Source organism: Peromyscus maniculatus, chromosome 19, assembly GCF_049852395.1.
Source record: "Peromyscus maniculatus bairdii isolate BWxNUB_F1_BW_parent chromosome 19, HU_Pman_BW_mat_3.1, whole genome shotgun sequence".
NCBI classification, from domain to species: Eukaryota; Metazoa; Chordata; class Mammalia; order Rodentia; family Cricetidae; genus Peromyscus; species Peromyscus maniculatus.
In genome coordinates, this window is record NC_134870.1 from 11427558 (window position 1) to 11445840 (window position 18283).

The 18283-nt window shown below is 44.9% G+C and overlaps 1 long non-coding RNA gene across 2 annotated transcripts; it reads left to right on the top strand.

The window, feature by feature from the left end:
* The first annotated feature begins 1303 nt into the window (after window positions 1-1303).
* Window positions 1304-10265, top strand: LOC121824036 (uncharacterized). 2 transcript variants are annotated; one of them, XR_013045983.1, is made up of 4 exons: window positions 1304-2701; window positions 3690-3795; window positions 8241-8486; window positions 9947-10265. It is a non-coding gene; the product is annotated as an uncharacterized LOC121824036 (long non-coding RNA). The 2 variants fall into 2 exon arrangements; XR_006065775.2 differs by having other exon boundaries at window positions 1304-1616.
* The last annotated feature ends 8018 nt before the right edge of the window (window positions 10266-18283 follow it).

Sequence of the window (18283 nt, forward strand, 5' to 3'; positions counted from 1 at the left end):
GTTGTTTGTAGCACCGGCTTTAGGCAAGCTGCTCACAGACCTAGGCCCGGGCTAGAAGTTGCTACCCGGACTAGGAAGCCGGCAGCTCAGACTAGGAAGCCGGCAGCTCGGACTAAGACGCCGGCCGCTTCCTGCCGCTTCCTCCGCCGCCTGCCACCGCCTGCCGCCCTTGCGGGAAAGCGGACCTGCCGTCAAGCCAAGCGGTTTTTAATGGATTCTTGTCACGTTGGGCGCCAGATGTAGATGTAACCAACCGTCTTATTAAATAAGAAACACAGAAACAATGTAAAAGAGAGAGCCGAGAAGTCAGAGCTCAGAGCTAAAATCTCACCCTTCCTCCTGCTGTCCCAGCTTCACGAAAAGAGACCTACTTCCTGTCGGTTCGTTTTTTTATAGTATGTTGTTCTGCCTTCTCATTGGTTGTAAACCCAAACACATGACTGCCTCGTCACTGTCTGAATGTACAGCCCCCTAGGTCTTAAAGGCATATGTCTCCAATGCTGACTGTATCCCTGAACACACAGAGATCTTATGGGATTAAAGGCGTGTGCCACCACCGCCACACTCTTGCTATGGCTCTAATAGCTCTGACCCTGGACACACAGATATCTATGGGATTAAAGGCGTGTGCCACCACCGCCACACTCTTGCTATGGCTCTAATAGCTCTGACTCCCAGACAACTTTATTTATTAACATACAATCAAAATAATATTTCAGTACAATTAGATTACCACCACAGTTATGCATTTCCAATAGCTACGCTGAGGACAGCTAAGCTGAGAAGGAGTTATAGTAAAGAAAGCTTATGTGGACATCCTTTACCAAATCTACATTCCAAGTATGTATAGATCAGATAACATGCAGAGTTAGCTAGCTAGCTACCTGATTTGTTTATTTGTTTGTTTGTTTGTTTGTTTTAAAAAGGGTCTTGCCACATAGCCCAGGCTAGCCCCAAATTCACCATCCTCCTGTCTCTGCCTCCCAAGTGCTGGTATTACAAGTGCTCCCACCACAGGTAGCTGCTGGCTTAAAGCAAGTGTTTTCATTTTCTGGTATTTCTAGTATGGTGTGCTCTTCTGGGGTTTACTCTGTTGATTACATAAAAAGATTTAACATCTGACCTCTTTCTGATAATTATCAAACAAAATATAACTCATTCCAGGTCCCATTGGAGTGACCCTCCCTTAGGTCCAAGGTGGCCCCTCCCTGAAAGTGACTCAGGGGTCCTCAGCCTCAATGACTGTGACTTGGTAAGTCCCAGAGAACCTAGGATTGTGACGTTTTTCATTCTCAACAGCCCTGGGAAACTCAAGAGCAACAGACAGGGTCATTACCAGGAACCAAGTGGACCACGCTGTTTCTGAGAAAGGCAGCCTCTGAAGCTTGGTAGAGTCATGATTGATTATTGCCTCTGAAAGCTTCCAGGCCAGGACCGGAGCAAATAGGAATCAGATGCTTAATATCAGAAAAGAGGAATTACCTTCTTAACTCGACACTCCACCACTTCAAGGAGCTCTGCTATTTTCTAATTGTTGCCGTTTGGAGACTTGCGCAGGCTAGCCTCTACCTAACAGGAATCCCGCTGCCTCAGCCTCTCAAGTGCTGGGATTACAGGTATGTGTCAGGCTGTAAACTCTCTCCTCTCTTCGTAGACAAGGACTTGCTCTGTCCTGTGTGAGCCCTGCACTTGGATTCCCCCAGCTAACCTTCCTGAATGCTGGGTTTATGGACCTGTGTGGACACTGCTGCCCGCGATGTCCCCCTAGCGGGCCACACCTTTCCTAGAGACTGAACCGGGGCTTTCTGAAGCCTGCTAGGCAAGCACGTACCACTGACACTGGGACTCTTTTCTCCGCTTCATCTCCCTCCGTGTGGCTTCTTTTGCTTGCTGCTGCCTCCGTGTTATTCTCTCCTTGGGTGTTAACCTCTTGGATCATTTTGTATAAGCAGGTATGGGGAAGGAAGAGCACAGTAAGGACCAGGCCCCCGACACCGGATGCTTTCATGAACGAACTCTCTTGGAATCCCTTGACGGGTGACATTTATAAACTGTGATATGCCAACCTGCTCACAGCCCACAAGAGAAAGGAACACGCCTCTGCAGGATTCACCTGCACAGGCCACTTTCTCCAGGTGTTAGAGGAGGCTTTTCTCTCCCAGCTAGTGACAGCCGGCACTGGGATTTCACGGGGGCTTTTAGACTCAGTCTATTCATTTAACCACTGCCGCCTGGCAGAGCTGTGAGAGGTGAGAGAGAAGTTGTGGCTGACTTTAAGGAAGCATTTCTGTGTGTGAGCACTTCTGGGTAGCCACAGGCATTCTGATAGAACCCAGAAAAGCGAGAAGAGAATGCGGAACAATGCAGTTCAAACGGAACTCTGGGTTGTAAAATTCAGAAACCTTTGGATCATAGATGAAGACTTTACAAGTTTGCACAAACAGGTGGACACTTTATGGACCGCAGATCTGAACTTTGGGAAGGCTGGGACCCACCCGTGCTGATAGGCAGCACAAATAGCTAAGTCATCAGGTCATCCTGAGTCCTGTCCTCTGCTCTCTCGTCTTGTCTCTCTCTATCAAAGAAGCTCCGTCTCGGAGGCAGGGCTGTGGCTGCTGGTGGGACCACACTGATGTCCCAACAGCTCTGCCATAAATAGAACCTGGTTCTTCTTCCCAGCTCCTGGTTGAAACTGTGTGGGGTAAGATGTGCTTGTCTTGGCTTAGGTTACGTGCATTTGTGAAAAGGGGTGTGGGGCTGAGTGGTATAGTTGGCTCACCTACACACCCTAGTGGCCAAGAAGGGGAACAGACACAATGCCCTTGGAAAAAATCACCGAGGAAATACTGCTTTGTAGGTTGTAAATAACTGATCTCGGAGTGGTTTTTAAATGATAGTTTAGGGGCTAGATCAGCCAATAAAATGCTGCATGTGAATGTGCAAGGGTCTGAGTTGGATCCCCATCTTAAGTACATTAAAAAACATCAAGTTGCAGAAATGGCTCAGCAGTTAAGAACTCTTGCTGCTTCCAGGAAAGGCACAAAGCTACACAGAGAAACCCTGTCTCGAAAAACCAAAAAAAAAAAAAAAAAAAAAAAAAAGAAAAAAAAAGAACTCTTGCTGCTCTTCCAGAGGACCTGAGTTCGGTTCCCAGCAGCTTACAAATGCCTGTAACTCCAGCTGGCCTCCAAGGCCCCCTGCACACACATTCATGTACACAGACATATGCACATAAATAAAAATAAAATAAATCCTAAACAAACAAACCTGGGTGCAGTGTACTTCCAGTCCTAGGGAGATGTAGGCTGGCAGATCTCTGGTGCTCACTGGCCAGCCAGCCTCGCTTAATTGGCGAGCCCTGGGCCAGCAGGAGACCCTGATCACAAAGCAACATGGATGGCAAACCAAGAATGACCCCAAGTTTGACCTCTGGCCTCCACATGTGTGCGTGCACACACACTGTCACCAGCAGGATCCCATCTGCACACACATTCACACCTGCGTGCTCCCACCTGTATATACACCCACACCTGTACACACACACACACACACACACACACACACACACACACACATATGCAGACACAAATAAAAATGATTTTTTTTTCACACTGCTATGCTACAAGAGATTCCATTCTTAACCTGCCACGGCACCTCACTAAGGTTTCATCTTTGTGTCAACACCACAGGCACCAGCGTGGGAATGGAAGGTGACTTTTCGGCCACCTGTTCTTCCCCTGGACGCCGTGAACCCTGACACCATGTCCTGGTGACCACTCTTCCTGAAGACATCAGGTAGAGAAAACAGCTAATGACTCGAAGTTGGCAACTGTGCAGGGCTCTTAAGACAGCACATATTAAAATTTATGGAAATCGAGAAATATGGCTTAATTTAGCATTAGCGACAGTTGAAGAGAAAGCTTGGGTTTTCTCTTTTGAAGGATTTAAGGAATCTCATGGTTGTTGAGAAGAAACATAGTTATCGGCAGAGTCAAAGAATCTATATTTCACTTTTTGTGGGTTTTACAATTTTACCATTTGGAAATTCAAAGGAATGTATAAAAATTACCAGATGCAATAGTTTCTAATTATAAACCTGAAGTGAATCTGTGAGATCTATCATTACTTATATATGTGAATACCATAGTGCTAAAATATGGAAGAATAGTGAGCCTTTTTTTGTTTTGTGCCAATATTGAATTGTTGAGAGTTAAGTCAGAAGATGCAATTTTAAAGAAGCTCATAAAACACATGAAAAATAGGAGGGAGAGAATGAATAGGGAAGTGGATGCCCTTGTCTGATGAGAATTTTGAATAAAGAAGACAGCAATTTTCAGCTAACTATACGATAGATTTACACATCGCTGATGACTTATCAATTGACTCAGAACCTAACACAAAGTAGAACTTGACAATTTGATAGTCACCCAGGGACTCAAGCACCAGGTATGAAATCATAAATAGGTATGTGTTTACGTTAAATTTCTCTCTGTCATATCTGAACTATTTTAGAAAGAGACCAACACGCTTCCATGCTGAGTTAAAAGAAGGTGGATTGGTTGGGGAGTCTGCTCCTTGCTCAATGTTCTGGATGAGTAAGAGACACCTGGGGAGAGGTGATGGCCGTGGGGGACGCTGCTCTGGTGGCCTCTGCAGCTGGGTCTGAACTTGTCCACAGACTTGGGTGCTGTGTACTCAGGCGTGCGTGCCAGGTGTCTTTGTCCTCTGTACACACATCTAAGGTGTAATTGTTTCATAATACATTGGCCTAAAAATGGCATTAGCTCAAGATTTGGGTGCAGGCTTGGCTCATATAGGGGTGGAAGGGATTGTCACTCCCTCCTGAAAGTCTAGGTCTTTAAAATCACTGCTCCTTTCTCCCATGTATGTGTCTGCTCAGGCAGGCACACACATACACATGCACATGCCACGGAGTGTGTGGAGAGATCAGAGGACACATCATCAGTGCTGGATCTTGCCTCTCACCTTGTATGCAGCAGGGTCGCTTGTTTCAGGTGCATACACCAGACTAGCTGTGGGTCTCCTCGCCTCTCCCTCTCTTAGCTCCCAGGGACCCACTGTCTCTGCTTCCCATCTCAGTCTAAGAGCTCTGTGATCACAGATGAACACTAATGATGTACTTGGGTTCTGGGGATCCAAACTCATACTTGGGTAGCAAATCCTTTCCCTCCTGAGCCATCTTCGTAGCCCACGGTTGAGGTCCAGGTTGTATGCTCTAGCCCCATGACCCTGAACTCATGATCCTAATGCCTCCACCTGCCATGTGCTGGGCTTAAAGGTGTGCGCCACCACACCTGATTTATGTGGTGCTGGGGATTGGACTGTGCACGTGTCAGGCAAACACATTAAAAATTGAGGAAAAATCCTCTCCCCCAAAGTGATATTTTCTTATTTTCTATTTCTTTTAAATTTCCTGAGTCTCAGGTAGATGAAGTGGAATGTGGCCAAGGGAGCCACCCAGTTTTGTTTTGTTTTTAATGTAATATTTGACACTTTCTTGCAGGTCTAGTCCCTCTCCATTATCCTCTTCTCCACCAGTCTTCCCGCTAAGTTCATGTCTGTGGTGTGTGTGTGTGTGTGTGTGTGTGTGTGTGTGTGTGTATGTGTGTGTGTGTGTGTAATTAGTTTAACTAGCGTTGCTCACCTGAGCATGGATGTGGGGTTATTTGCTGGCTTGTGGGTAACTTACCTGTGGCTATACCACTGGAGAAAGTGAGCCCACCTGCCAGCAGCTGTCTGCTGCCCTTCAGGAATGGGGTGCCCTGACAAACCCTTCCCCCATCCGTGATGGATTGTTGGGAGGGTATCTTGTGTAGGTCACCTTATGTTTTTGAGACAGGTTCTCACTGGGATCTGGGGCTCACCCAGGCTAGGCTGACGGGCCAGCAGACCCCAGGCACCCTGTCTCTACCTCCCCAGCACTGGGATTATTTGTTTGTTTTCCTTGTTGGTGCTTTGGAGTGAACTTTATGCCTTATAGTCTTTATGCTTGCATGGCAAGCATTTTACCAACTGAGTAATCTCCCCAGCCCTCCCTGGGCGTTCCTATCGTTTTATCAGAATCCTAATCTCTGTTTTTAAAGCAATAAACTCAAGGCCAGTGACATGGCTCAGTGGGTAAATCACCTGCCACCAAGACTTGCCCAGGACCCACATGGGCGGGAGGAGAAAACTGACTCCTGGAAGTTGTCCTCTGACCTCCACACATGTGTGCACGCCCGCATGAGAGAGAGAGAGAGAGAGAGAGAGAGAGAGAGAGAGAGAGAGAGAGAGAGAGAGAGAGAGAGAAATGAATAAATGTAAAATCCAACAGAAAGGACTTTGATATTCTTCAGAAAAAAATATATGTATATAAATAAAGGTTACTGGTATCTTTAGAAATGAAACTCTGCCTAAAACTTCTGTCTCTTCCTTCTGTTCCAACCTAAGTGTCCATCTGCTTTGCATTCCATGCAGCTCACTTTACACCTCTCCTGGTTTATTAGTCCCTGTCACTCACTCATCTCTTCTCTCTAATCAGCTGAATGGAAGGCTAGCCTAATAGCCAAATGGCTGGCCACTCCTCTGGCTCCCATGCAGCCTGATGGCTAGTTATTTTTAATTCTATCTTTATGTGGATTTATCTCCAGCAATAGCAGAGGATGCTCCTGTTTTGGGGCTCTGAGCAACAGGTGATCACCACAGAGGAGGAAGCAGGGATCAGCCCAGCTTGGGCAGTCTAGGGGGAGGGGCTTTACATAAGGTTCCATGGGCAGCACCCGTGGCCAGTGCCTCTGAACCCAAATGCAGCTCCTCTGATCTCAGTTCCACTTTGACTACTGGGGAACACACAGCGAAGAGGAACACTCTGCCTTTATACACTATAAGGCAGGGGCATGGCTCAGTGTAGAGCACTCGGCTCGCATATACAAGGCCCTGGCTCTCATCCCCAGCACCCCAACAAAAGAGCAGGAAGCCCGGCATGATGTGTGCATGCCTGTAATACCAGCACTTGGCAAAGATGAGGCAGGAGGATTGCTAAAGTTTGACACCAGACTGGGCTCTAAAAAGTGTTTTGGTCAGTGTTCTGTTATTGCAAAGAGACACCATGATCATAGCAACTCTTATAACAGAAGCATTTAATTGGGGCTGGCTTCTAGTTCAGAGGTTTAGTCCATTATCATCATGACAGGAAGCATGGCTGCACACGGCAGACATGGTGCTGGAGAAGTAGTTGAGAGTTCTATATCCGGATCTGCAGGCAGCAGGGAGAGAGAGAGAGAGAGAGAGAGAGAGAGAGAGAGAGAGAGAGAGAGAGAGAGAGAGAGAGAGAGAGAGAGACTTTTTGGAACCTCAAAGCCCATTCCCAGTGTCACACTTCAATAAGGCCACACCTCCTAATCCTTTGAAATAGTGCTGCTCTTCGGTGACCAAGTATTCAAATCTATGAGCTCCTGGGGGCCATTCTCATTCAGTCCAGCACAAAAGAGCACAGTACCTGACTTGATGCTGTGTGTGTGACACATAGCAAGGCTCTGACTCACAAAGCCAAGAAGCCAAAAATAAACAAAAAACAAGTTAAATAAGTTTTTTTTTTTTTTTGGTAGATAACCATTCAAGAACACACAGAAAGATGCTAGGTTTTAGTATTTTTGAAGGTTTTTTACTCATGTTTACATTCCTAATATCCATGACCTCTCCACCCCATTTCCCACACTGCCAGGTACCCCAAGTGCCTGGGGTGGCCTGTGTTTACAGCACTCAGCTGATTGGTACACAACAGAAGGCACGGTAAAAATAAACAGCACATGGCAAAGCGTGACTTTTTAGAAAGAATAATTAAAGCAGAGAAAGTATCTCATTTGAATTCTTAAATACGGTGATCAGGTTGTTGGCTTAAACAATACTCAAAGGAAGGGCTGGCGAGATGACTCGGTGGGTGAAGGTGTCTGCTCTCAACCCTGATGACCCGAGTTTACTCTTGGGACCCACCTGCAGGAATGGATGACCCAGCTCCCACAAGTGCTCCTCTACGCGCACCTCCATCCACACCCCGTAACTCCAGACACACAAAGAACTTTTTAGTAAAAACAATCAAACAGCATGGAAAGGGGACTTCTTCCTTCCTGCTACTTTCTGTGAGTGCCTCCCACTAGCTTCTGTTCATCCTTCTGTCTTGACATGTGACTCATTCCGGTGCACTGACTTCTGTACCTGTTTACCCTTTTCTCTTCCTCAAGCCCCTGGAGGACAACCTGGAGGATGATTTTAAAAAAACAAAACAAAACAGAACAAAACACAGCCGTCGCCTCAAGGAGAAGAAGAGATAGTTTATCCTGGAGTAACCATGGCCTTTGAACACAGACTCAGGTCCCCAATTCCATATTCCAACCTGGTGACAGATTCATGAGTGTTTATAGGAACAGAATGAAGGAAGCCATAAGTCAAGATGAGTTTTCAAGTACATTGGCAAAAACATCAGGCAGGTGAGTGGGTTACAGCGAGACGGGGCAATCTCTGCTGTAGGTCTCCCACGCCAGCAGATGACATCCTTAGCCTTTGTGCTGGTGGAAGCTAGGGGATGTTTGTAAAGTCCAAGAGGACCTACCTAATAGCCACAAGGATGTTAGGTCACACACACAGTTGGGTAATGCTGCAGAGAGCTGGAAAAAATTTTGGTTCTCATCCTCTAACAACCCAGCTGTCTATAGTCACAGGTTTTAATCTGTCAATCAGCTTGTAGAATGCTTAATGCAGATGTGCCCCTCACTTGGTAACCTCAGTCCACAGTGTCTCTGGCTTCCTGTTTTGTGAGCAGTAGCTGGTACCTGGCATGCAGTAAGTACTTCATTATTGCATGTTCAGTGAATATATGTGATTTGTTTCCACAACTAACCAGAATTAATCACGTGGACTTTTGTGTCCGTCCCACAGCCCACCAGAGTGCCCATCATTGAGGACTGAGTTACTGCAGGTAGAGATTCGACAGTCACAAGTTCTTAGAGGAAAGTGCCCCAAGGCTTCGATGATGAAGTTCAAGGGTGGCTTGGAAGACTGGTAATCAACCCAGCTAGAAAAGGATTCTGACCACAATTTCAGGCTGTTAGAATTTTCAGTAGATCAATTGTCAGATTTGGTGCAAGAAAATGTTGGGAGCAAGGGGCCAAGTGGGGGAATTAGGGGTACCTGGCTGATGTATAGGACATAACGTTTGTGCAAAAGGTCAAATGATGTCCTCACTGATAAAAGACATCTCCAATAGAAAGCAAGCACATCTTTATACTGGAATACGATGACACAGTAATTGTGCTACTTTGGCCTTTTGTTTTTCTGCTAATATTACATCACTGAACCACACAGGCATGGTGAGGAGGGGACAATAAAAATAAGTTATCAATGCACTATTAACTCAGCGTGCTCTTACCTATTAATAAGACATTGATGTCTCCTCTTAAGCGTGTCCCATTGAGAAGCACTTTCTCATTACCTCCAAGCGGCATACACAAAATGGCTTTTTTAATATACTCATGTCTGTGGATGCTTGGTGCTAAAGACTTGCTTAAATGGTCAAAGATATCCTATTTAAGAAACAGGAAACACTTACATAGCACATTATCAACATTAGAATAGAATCTCATTATCCATTAGCTGGTATTTGTGCGATTTACAACTCTCTTTAGATTGAGTTTTGCAGAATTTCATGATCTTTGCCACATCATCAGCTGAACACGTAGGTATGATGTCTTTGCTCATCAGTTTGACAATATTAGCCAAGATTATGGCTGGAGAAATCTTTTAAGAGATGCTTCTAATTAACTATTAAATAAATGCATGGATGACGTTATCTTCATAACAGATAAGCTACTTGGAAATTGCCTTCCATAAAACAGAATGAGTTAAATTTTTCTCTTTGTGTTTTTGTTAACCTCCTCTCAATCTTGGGCAGAACATTCTACAGTGTATTGTTTTTAGACTTCGATTCTCTTAAAAGTTTTCAAAGAAAAAAAGCTGGAAAGGGAAACTCTGAAATGGCCTTTGGGAATTAAAGATGCATCAAATGACTGCGATGTTCCTTCTGCCTAGAGGCAGATCCAGCAGAATGCATCTGCTTCTTCACACAGGGAGAGAAGACAACCTAACAGAGGCGAACCTTTCAAGCTGCAAAAAGTAAATCACCTTATAAATTAGAGAGGATTAGATATTCATGAAGCTAAAAACTTTTTTGTATCATTTTGAATGAGAAAAGACAAATAAAAATGAAAAAAAAAGCTAGAAGTAGCTGTCTGTGTCCTTTGAAAGCTGACATTATTTCATTGGATTGAAAACTAATTGTAGGCTTCAATTTTGGGCACAAAAATAAATTTTAAAGTAAGTAAGTACAGGTATTTCAACAAACTTCGGATTTAATAAATGTTAATCTTCCTTACAAAACAAAAACCCAAACACTAAAAGAATAATTTACTTTCATAAGCAGAATTTAAAATAAGTTTAAATCTACCAACTCAAAGACAAAAACATTGCTGACTATTTCGGGGGGGGGGGGGACGACGACGGACGGATGGACGGACGACAGACTGGGCCAATCCTGGGACACCATCAAGGTGGAAACATGACTTACCATCGTGTGGTTGTTGAGTTTCTTAAATTTACTGTTATGGAAGGGCATGGCCTTGTGGTACTGATGAGGGTGATACTGATCGGGCTGCCTGGTGAGGCGGCCGGCCATGCCGGGGAGGAAAAGGCTGATGGAAGGGTGGAGAAGGAAAAAAGAACTCACTTGCTTCATTTGAACCCACCAGGGCTGGAGAGATTGCTCAGTGGTTAAGAACACTTGCTCCTCTCCTAGAGGACCTGAGTTTGATTCCCAGAATCCTGTTAGATGGTTCACAACCTTCCTGTAACTCAATTCCAGGGGGTCCAATGCCTCTGCACTTGCACTCACACGTATATATTGGCCACACACACGCAATTTAAAATGTAAGATGAGTACGTTTTAAAAATCTACCAATACTGTCATTCACCCACTTATCAGCTTGTCCACCAACCAACCATGGACCGAGTGAGACATTAGCTGTGCAGGAGCACGAAGACCAGTCAGACCGATTCCTGACCTGAGAAAGAGAATCTAAAGGCCAGCTCATTCTTGTCAGGGAAAAGGTCAATGCTGATGTCTCATCAGGACAGAGACCCCTCCCCTCCCTCTGCTGGCTTGTAAGCTTCCTTTGCTTTTATTTTTCCTTTGAGATTCCATTTCCCTTTTCAAGAAAATAAAGTCTTGCTTTTGTTTCCGGAAGGCTATTTTATTCCTTCCTTACTGCCCCTAGGACTGTAAGCTTGTCCAAGTTAGGGAAAAGGAGAATAAATTATTCTAGGCTGAGAGGTCTTTTGTGGAGTTTATTCCATTTTTTTTAAACAATAAAGGTATGCAATATCTTGTTGTGTTCCATTCATGGGCTGTAGGGATGTCTTACTTTATTTTCTACTGTGACAAAACATTCTGACCAAAAGGCAGGGGAGGGTTTATTTGGCTTATACCTCTGGATCACAGTCCATTATTGAGGGAAGTCAAGGCAGGAACTCAAGCAGGGCAGGAACCTGGAGGAAGGCACTGAAATAGAGGCCTTGCAGGAGGAGTGTTGCTTAATTAATGGCTTGCTCAGTCTGCTTTCCTATTCAGCCCAGGGGTGGCATGGCCTACAGTGGGCTGTCATTAATCAAAAATAAATAAATAAATAAATAAATAAATAAATAAATAAATAAATAAATAAATAAATAAATAAATAAAATGTCCTACGAGCTTGTTACCAGGCAATCTAGTGGAGGGATTTTTCTCTATTGGAGTTCCCGCTTCCCTGATGAACCAGGCATGCATCATTTGATAAGAAAAAGAAAAAAAGAAAAAGAAAAAGAAAAAGAAAAAGAAAAGAAAAACCTAACCAGGACACAGTCCATCACTGATGGAAGCCACGGCAGGAACTCAGCAGGGCAGGAACCTGGAGGCAGGCACTGAAGCGAGACCATGTGGGAGCTGCTCACTGTCTCACTCAGCCTGCTTTCTCACACAGCTCAGGACCACTTGTCCAGGGGTGGCACCAGCAGTGGGCTGGGCTTTTAACATATGTCATTAATCAAGGATGTTCTCCCTACAGACATTCCCACGGGCCGATCTTTTTGTTTTGCTTTGTTTTTTGTTTGTTTGTTTTTGTTTTTTTGAGACAGGGTTTCTCTGTGTAGCTTTGGAGCCTTTCCTGGAACTTACTCTGTAGCCCAGGCTGGCCTCAAACTCACAGAGATCTGCCTCCTTCTGCCTCCTGAGTGCTGGGATTAAAGACGTGAGCCACTACTGCCCAGCCCCAAAGACCAGTCTTATGGAGGCAATTCCTCAACTGAAGTCCCCCTTTCTCAGATGACTCTAGTTTGTGTCAAGTTGACAGAAAACCATTCATCCAACCAACCAACCAACCAACCAACCAACCAACCAGCCAGCCAGCTAAACAGCCAGCCAACCAACCAGCCAACCAACCAACCATCCAGACAACCAACCAACTAACCAACCACAAACACAAAGCCACCCAGCACAGGCAATAAGGGTCAGCAGTAAAAGTATAGTTTATGCTGAAAGTGACAGGACAGGGAAAAGGGAATGTAAGACTCTGCATGCCATATCCCTAGAGCTATGGGTAAAGAAATTGGCTTTGTTATATTTGCTTCTGCGTTGGTCTTGTGGGAAAGTATGTATTTTCATCTGGTTTTTTGTTGTTGTAACATAATACCAAGGACTGAGTAACATATAAAGAACAGAAGTTAATTTTGGTTCATGATTCTCAGACTGAAGTATCCAAGAGCATGGCTGCAGAATCTTCTTGGTTTCTTGTAGGCAGAATTTCTGTGTCCTAATAGTCACTGTATCAAATAGCTACACAGAGACTTAATATTAATTATAAATGATTGGCCAATAGCTTAGGCTTGTCTCCACCCAGCTCTTATAACTTAAATGAACCCATTAATTTCTATTAATCTATGTGCTGCTCCAAGGCTTGTTTACCTCATCTATGAACTTCCCATATGGTTTCGTCCGTGTCTGGCTTGAGACTCCTCAGACTCTACCCTTCTTCTTCCCAGAATTCTCTCTGCCTCCAAAATCCTGCCTAGCTATTGGCCAACCAGCTTTTTATTAACGAGAGAAACACATCTTTGCAGTGTACAGAAGGATTTCAGGTGAGAGTTTCATGATGCTCATGGTGGAAAGAGGAAGGTGTGTGTGTGTGTGTACAGTCTTTGCCACACACTTTGGCCTCCATGAACTGAACTGCTCAGCTGTGCCTTCTCAACCATGATGGACTGAAACCTTCTGAAAGTGTGAGCCCAACAAACCTTTCGTCCTTCAAGTTGTTCCTGGCAGTATTGTTACAGCAGTGTTCAAGTAATGAGTCCTTTGTGGTCACAAATTATCTCCTAGTTGTGGGCATGGGTTTAAATCCCAGAATCCCAAGTAAATTTCCTGAAGGGATTGGCGGGAGCTATAAACTCAGGTCCTGGTGTTCTCCAGGACACATGGCAGGTGGCTATGTGCTCTTTGGAAGCTTTCACTAATCTTTGGGGACATCTTGTAAAATTTCAGTCAGGCAACTGGGCACTTACTGTGGACCAGATCAGAACTGTATGTTCAGCATATATAAAGGAATAAACATGATTCTCGTCTCTAAGATATTTTGATCATTCTTCTAAAAGAATCATTTAAAATTCTTTCCCTACCCACTATGAGAGCAAAGTGAGGCTAATTTCCCCTTTCATTACCTCTGATGTAAACCATCTGGTACATACATCCTGCTCGAGACCACTCCTGAGAGACCCTTATGGAGTATATGTTGATAAAGGTCCCATTTCATCCCTGTATTTAGAAGTTCAGGGTCTTGCAGGGATTCTGGCCTGAGGAAAGTCCATTTGGGCAGCTATAACAAAATGCCATAGACTGGATTATTTATGATGGTCTTGGAAGCTAGGAGTCCACAAACAGAAGACAGTTGTCTAGTGAAGGCCTGTGTTCTCACAGATAGTGCCTTCTTATCATGTCTTCACATGGAGAATGAGGCTAGTTAGCTCTCTTTTTCTTTTTTAAAAAAAGATTTTATTTTCAATTGTGTGGGGGTGGGATGGGGTGGGGGAGTTATGCATGTGAGTGTAGGTGTTAGACGTAGCACAAATCCTAATTGGTCTTAATAAAAACCCGGAGCCAGATATTGGGGTAAATCCTGAAAGATCAGAGAAGCAGAGCAGCCAGCCACTAGAGTTCTTACCACTACTGAATCCTCAGCCTGAAAGAGCCTGAGCTCCTTTCTCTTCCCGCCTTATATTCCTCTCTCTGCTCAGCCATATCACTTCCTGTCTCCACCTCCCTAGTGCTGGGATTAAAGGCATGTGTGCCTCCCAAGTACTGGGAGCAAAGGCATGAGATGCCAAGTGCTGGGATTAAAGGTGTGAGCCACTACTGCCTGGCCTAAGCAGTGGCTGGCTTTGCCCTCTGATCTTCAGGGAAGCTTTATTTGTTGCAGGATACACAAAATAGCACCACAGTTAGTGGAAGCCAGAAGAAGGCATTGGATCTTCATGAGCTGGAGTTACATGAAGTTGTAAGCAGCCTGGTGTGCATTGTAGAAACTGAGCTTTGGTCCTCTGAAAGAAAAGTATGGTTTCTTAACTGATGAGCCATCTCTCCAGCCCAGGATGTCTTTCTATAAGTGCACTAATCCTATTTACAGAGGTTCCATCCTCATGACCTAAACACTTCCCCAAGGCCCATCTGCTAATTATCATGATTTTGGGGATCAAGTTTGGACATATGAGCAGGGGCAATGGTGACAGTGTGTGTGTGTGTGTGTGGGGGGGACTAACATAAGGGTGCACTATAATTTATCAGCTAATTCACATATTTTTATACCTAGGAACCATGGGAATGCTGCCATGAAGTTGAATTTTGACTTCTCCGTGTTATATCCGGAGAAGGGGGTTAAAGCTTGTGAGACTCACCGGTTTGTGGGGTCAGGGGAGGATCCCACACGTTTCACACATCAGCGGCCACAGTGGGTCAGCCCAGTGCCAGCATTGCTTCCCCAGCTGTACCAGGGCTGGTCCATTCCTCTGCATCGCCCCAGTGGCATTTCATACAGTTCCTATCACTTCCTGCGTGAATTACTCCCTTACTTGGCTCCTCAGCATCCAGGGTTAGCAAAGTCTACTTTCAGCTCACTTTCCACTGTCCATTTGTGGAGACCCTCCACGTTCCTGTGCGTCACGCAGGGACCATCGTGGAAGGGCTCCATCGACTGGTTCATTTTTCAGTGGTCTTTACCTTTACACTCTACTCCTGCTGGATGGGTTATGAGACTCAGCTCTGCTCTCTTCAGTCTCTAGGACTTCAGGAATCCTGTGTTATTCCTTGAACCTTCTCCTCCTCTCCTCCTCTTCCTAATTCCTACTTATCACATAGGCTTAGAAGCTACTCCTTCCAAGAGACATTCTCTGAGCCCCAAGACACAGTGAAGTTTTCTACCTCTGAGTTCTCCAAGAGCCATACCCCCCCCCCATAAAAGCATAGATGTGGGATGTGAGGTCACAAAGACTGGCTTTGGATCAGTTATACCCCACACTTTTCGGGAGGTGTGGGGAATCTGCTCCCACCTTTTTTCCCCAGGGCACTCTTGAGGAGTGAGGGATGAGAGATTTAGATAGAAACATAGAGGGGAGAGAGAAAGAGAGAAAGATAGAAACACAGGATAGCCTTGGGAGGGCCTGGATCCTTATCTACCGGTCCCTCTGTCTCTTCTGAGGGGCTTTTTAAAGGACTGCCAAGGGGCAGGGCAAAAGACCTCTTGCTAGATCAAAGCACACCGCACATCCAAGACAGTACACATTGTCAAGCAATCCTCTAATGCAGCTCTGCTGGATAAAGCAAGCTCAGATCTCACTAGGAAACCTTTGTGGGCCTCCACAGGGGGGGGGGGGTTGAATTTTTGTTCTTTGTTTTTGAGACAGGGTCTCACCAAGGAATTCTGGGTGTCCTGGAGATCACTATGTAGACCAGGCTGACCTTGACCTTACTCCTGCCTCAGCCCCCTAAGTGCTAGTATTAAAGGTGTGCACCACCTTGCCTGGCCAATCACCCTTCACAGATGTAGTTTCTTTGTCTATAAAAATGGAAGAACAAAGTAACACAAGCAGCTGCTTATTATTTTGCTGTAAATTAAATGAGATAATGCAAGTGACTTTCTATGTTTTGGTGAATGAAAAAGCATACAATAAATTGCTTTTCATACTATTGTCCCAAAGGTCTGCAAGCCACAAGTATACAGGCTTGCCTGACAAATACCTTTATCCTCTGAGCCATCCTGCTGGCCATGGAATAAACATCTTAAAATTTCACTTATTTACTTAATTTATGACCAGGGATTGAACTCAGAGGTCTAGGCATGCTAAGCACACTGTACCATTGAGCTACATTCTCACCCAGTATACTTAAAAAAAAGTATTCTAAAGTAATGATTAAAATAAATACACTAAATACATAAACAAATAGCAAACTTTTTTTTTTTTTTTTTTTTTTTTTTGGTTTTTCGAGACAGGGTTTCTCTGTGTAGCTTTGCGCCTTTCCTGGCACTCACTTGGTAGCCCAGGCTGGCCTCGAACTCACAGAGATCTGCCTGGCTCTGCCTCCCAAGTGCTGGGATTAAAGGCGTGCGCCACCACCGCCCGGCACAAATAGCAAACTTTTAATCAAGTCTTATGTATTCTGTCTTACGATACTTTCATGTGACTTGCATGCAGCAAGCCTGTTTATCAGCATCACCATGGACACAGGCGTGATGTTGGAGTTAGGATGATTCGGACATCATTTGGCAAGAGGAACTTTTGGGTTCTGTGATAATGTTATGAGCCCAACTTCATATGCATTCTGTCACTGACCAGAAGATTGTTCCATGGCATGTGAATGTATTTGGGAATGAAGGTGGACATTTTCCCTAACTGACCCCAACCAGTGGCAAGGTCTGCCCATTTATTTGTTAAAGTCTTATTTTGGCCTGGATCTTATTTTGCCTAGAAGTAGAAGCTCTCACTGAGGACAGCCTACTTCTCTTGGCAATTGGTTCCTGGTATTTTTTTCCTTTGGCTTCCTTCATTCTCTTGACCAAAAGTTTAGCGCATTCTGCAGCCTTCTGGTTTCTCTGTGTGCCTTGTTTCTTCAGAGCAATGTGTTGATGTTCATATTGCAGGACACGTGGAGGACAGGGCTGCTTTGGTCCTGGGCTTCTCAGCTTCTTTGTTTAAGGGCTTTCTGTCAACATCATCTTCTTTAGAGAGACTGGACAGGTTTTGGATACTGCTCACCCTTTGGGGTCTCAAAAATCAACAAGGCCCAGTAGTGCCTGTCAGTTCAGGAAGACCCTTCTCTCTTTCTTAAAACAGCCAAGCTGAGAACACTAACACCGATACCCACAATGCATCCAAGACTTGTGCTATCCCTCTCCAGTTCTTAGCAATTGGGAGGCAGAGGCAGTCAGGTCTCTGAGTTTGTGTCTAGCCTGGTCTACAGAGTGAGTTCCAGGACAGATAGGGCTACAAAGAGAAACCCTATCTTGAAAAACAAAATAACAAAACAAAACAGGAAAGGTAGCGGAACAAGCCGGGGGAGCAAACCGGTAAACAGTGTCTGCTCCACGTCTCCGCTTCAGTGTCTGCTCCACGCTTCTGCCTGGGCTGCGTCTGTGATGGACCGCCGTCGCCTGCAAGGCAAAAAAACGCGCCTCTCCCCAAGTTGGTCTTGGTCAGCGGAAAGCTGACCAAGGAGGTCACGTGAGAAAGGAGCATGACCTCAGCAGCCCGCAGTGTGAGCTGTGGTTCTTCCTCCCAGGGAAGTCAGATTCCTCCATGACCCTCATTCCCAAATCATCAGAGTTGGAAAAAACTAGCTAAGGGTCACTGAGAAAACATGAATCACCAATCACACCATTTAAAGACAGAAACCTAAACTAAAAAAAAAAATGGTTGGTAGTCTACTAGATTTATAAAAGTCACTCATCTCTGTAAGAGTTGTTCAGTTTTTTTATTACCTGTATATTTTTTTTTTATTAAAAAGATTTTTTTTTTAAAATTTCTAGTTGTCTGCATTATGTGGATATACACATGTGAGTGCAGGCTGGTGGAGGGCAGAAGGGGGCATCAGATCCCTGGAGCAAGAAGGCCCTGTGACAAACCAGCTTTGTGCTTTGAAATGATCCTTGGCTTGTCA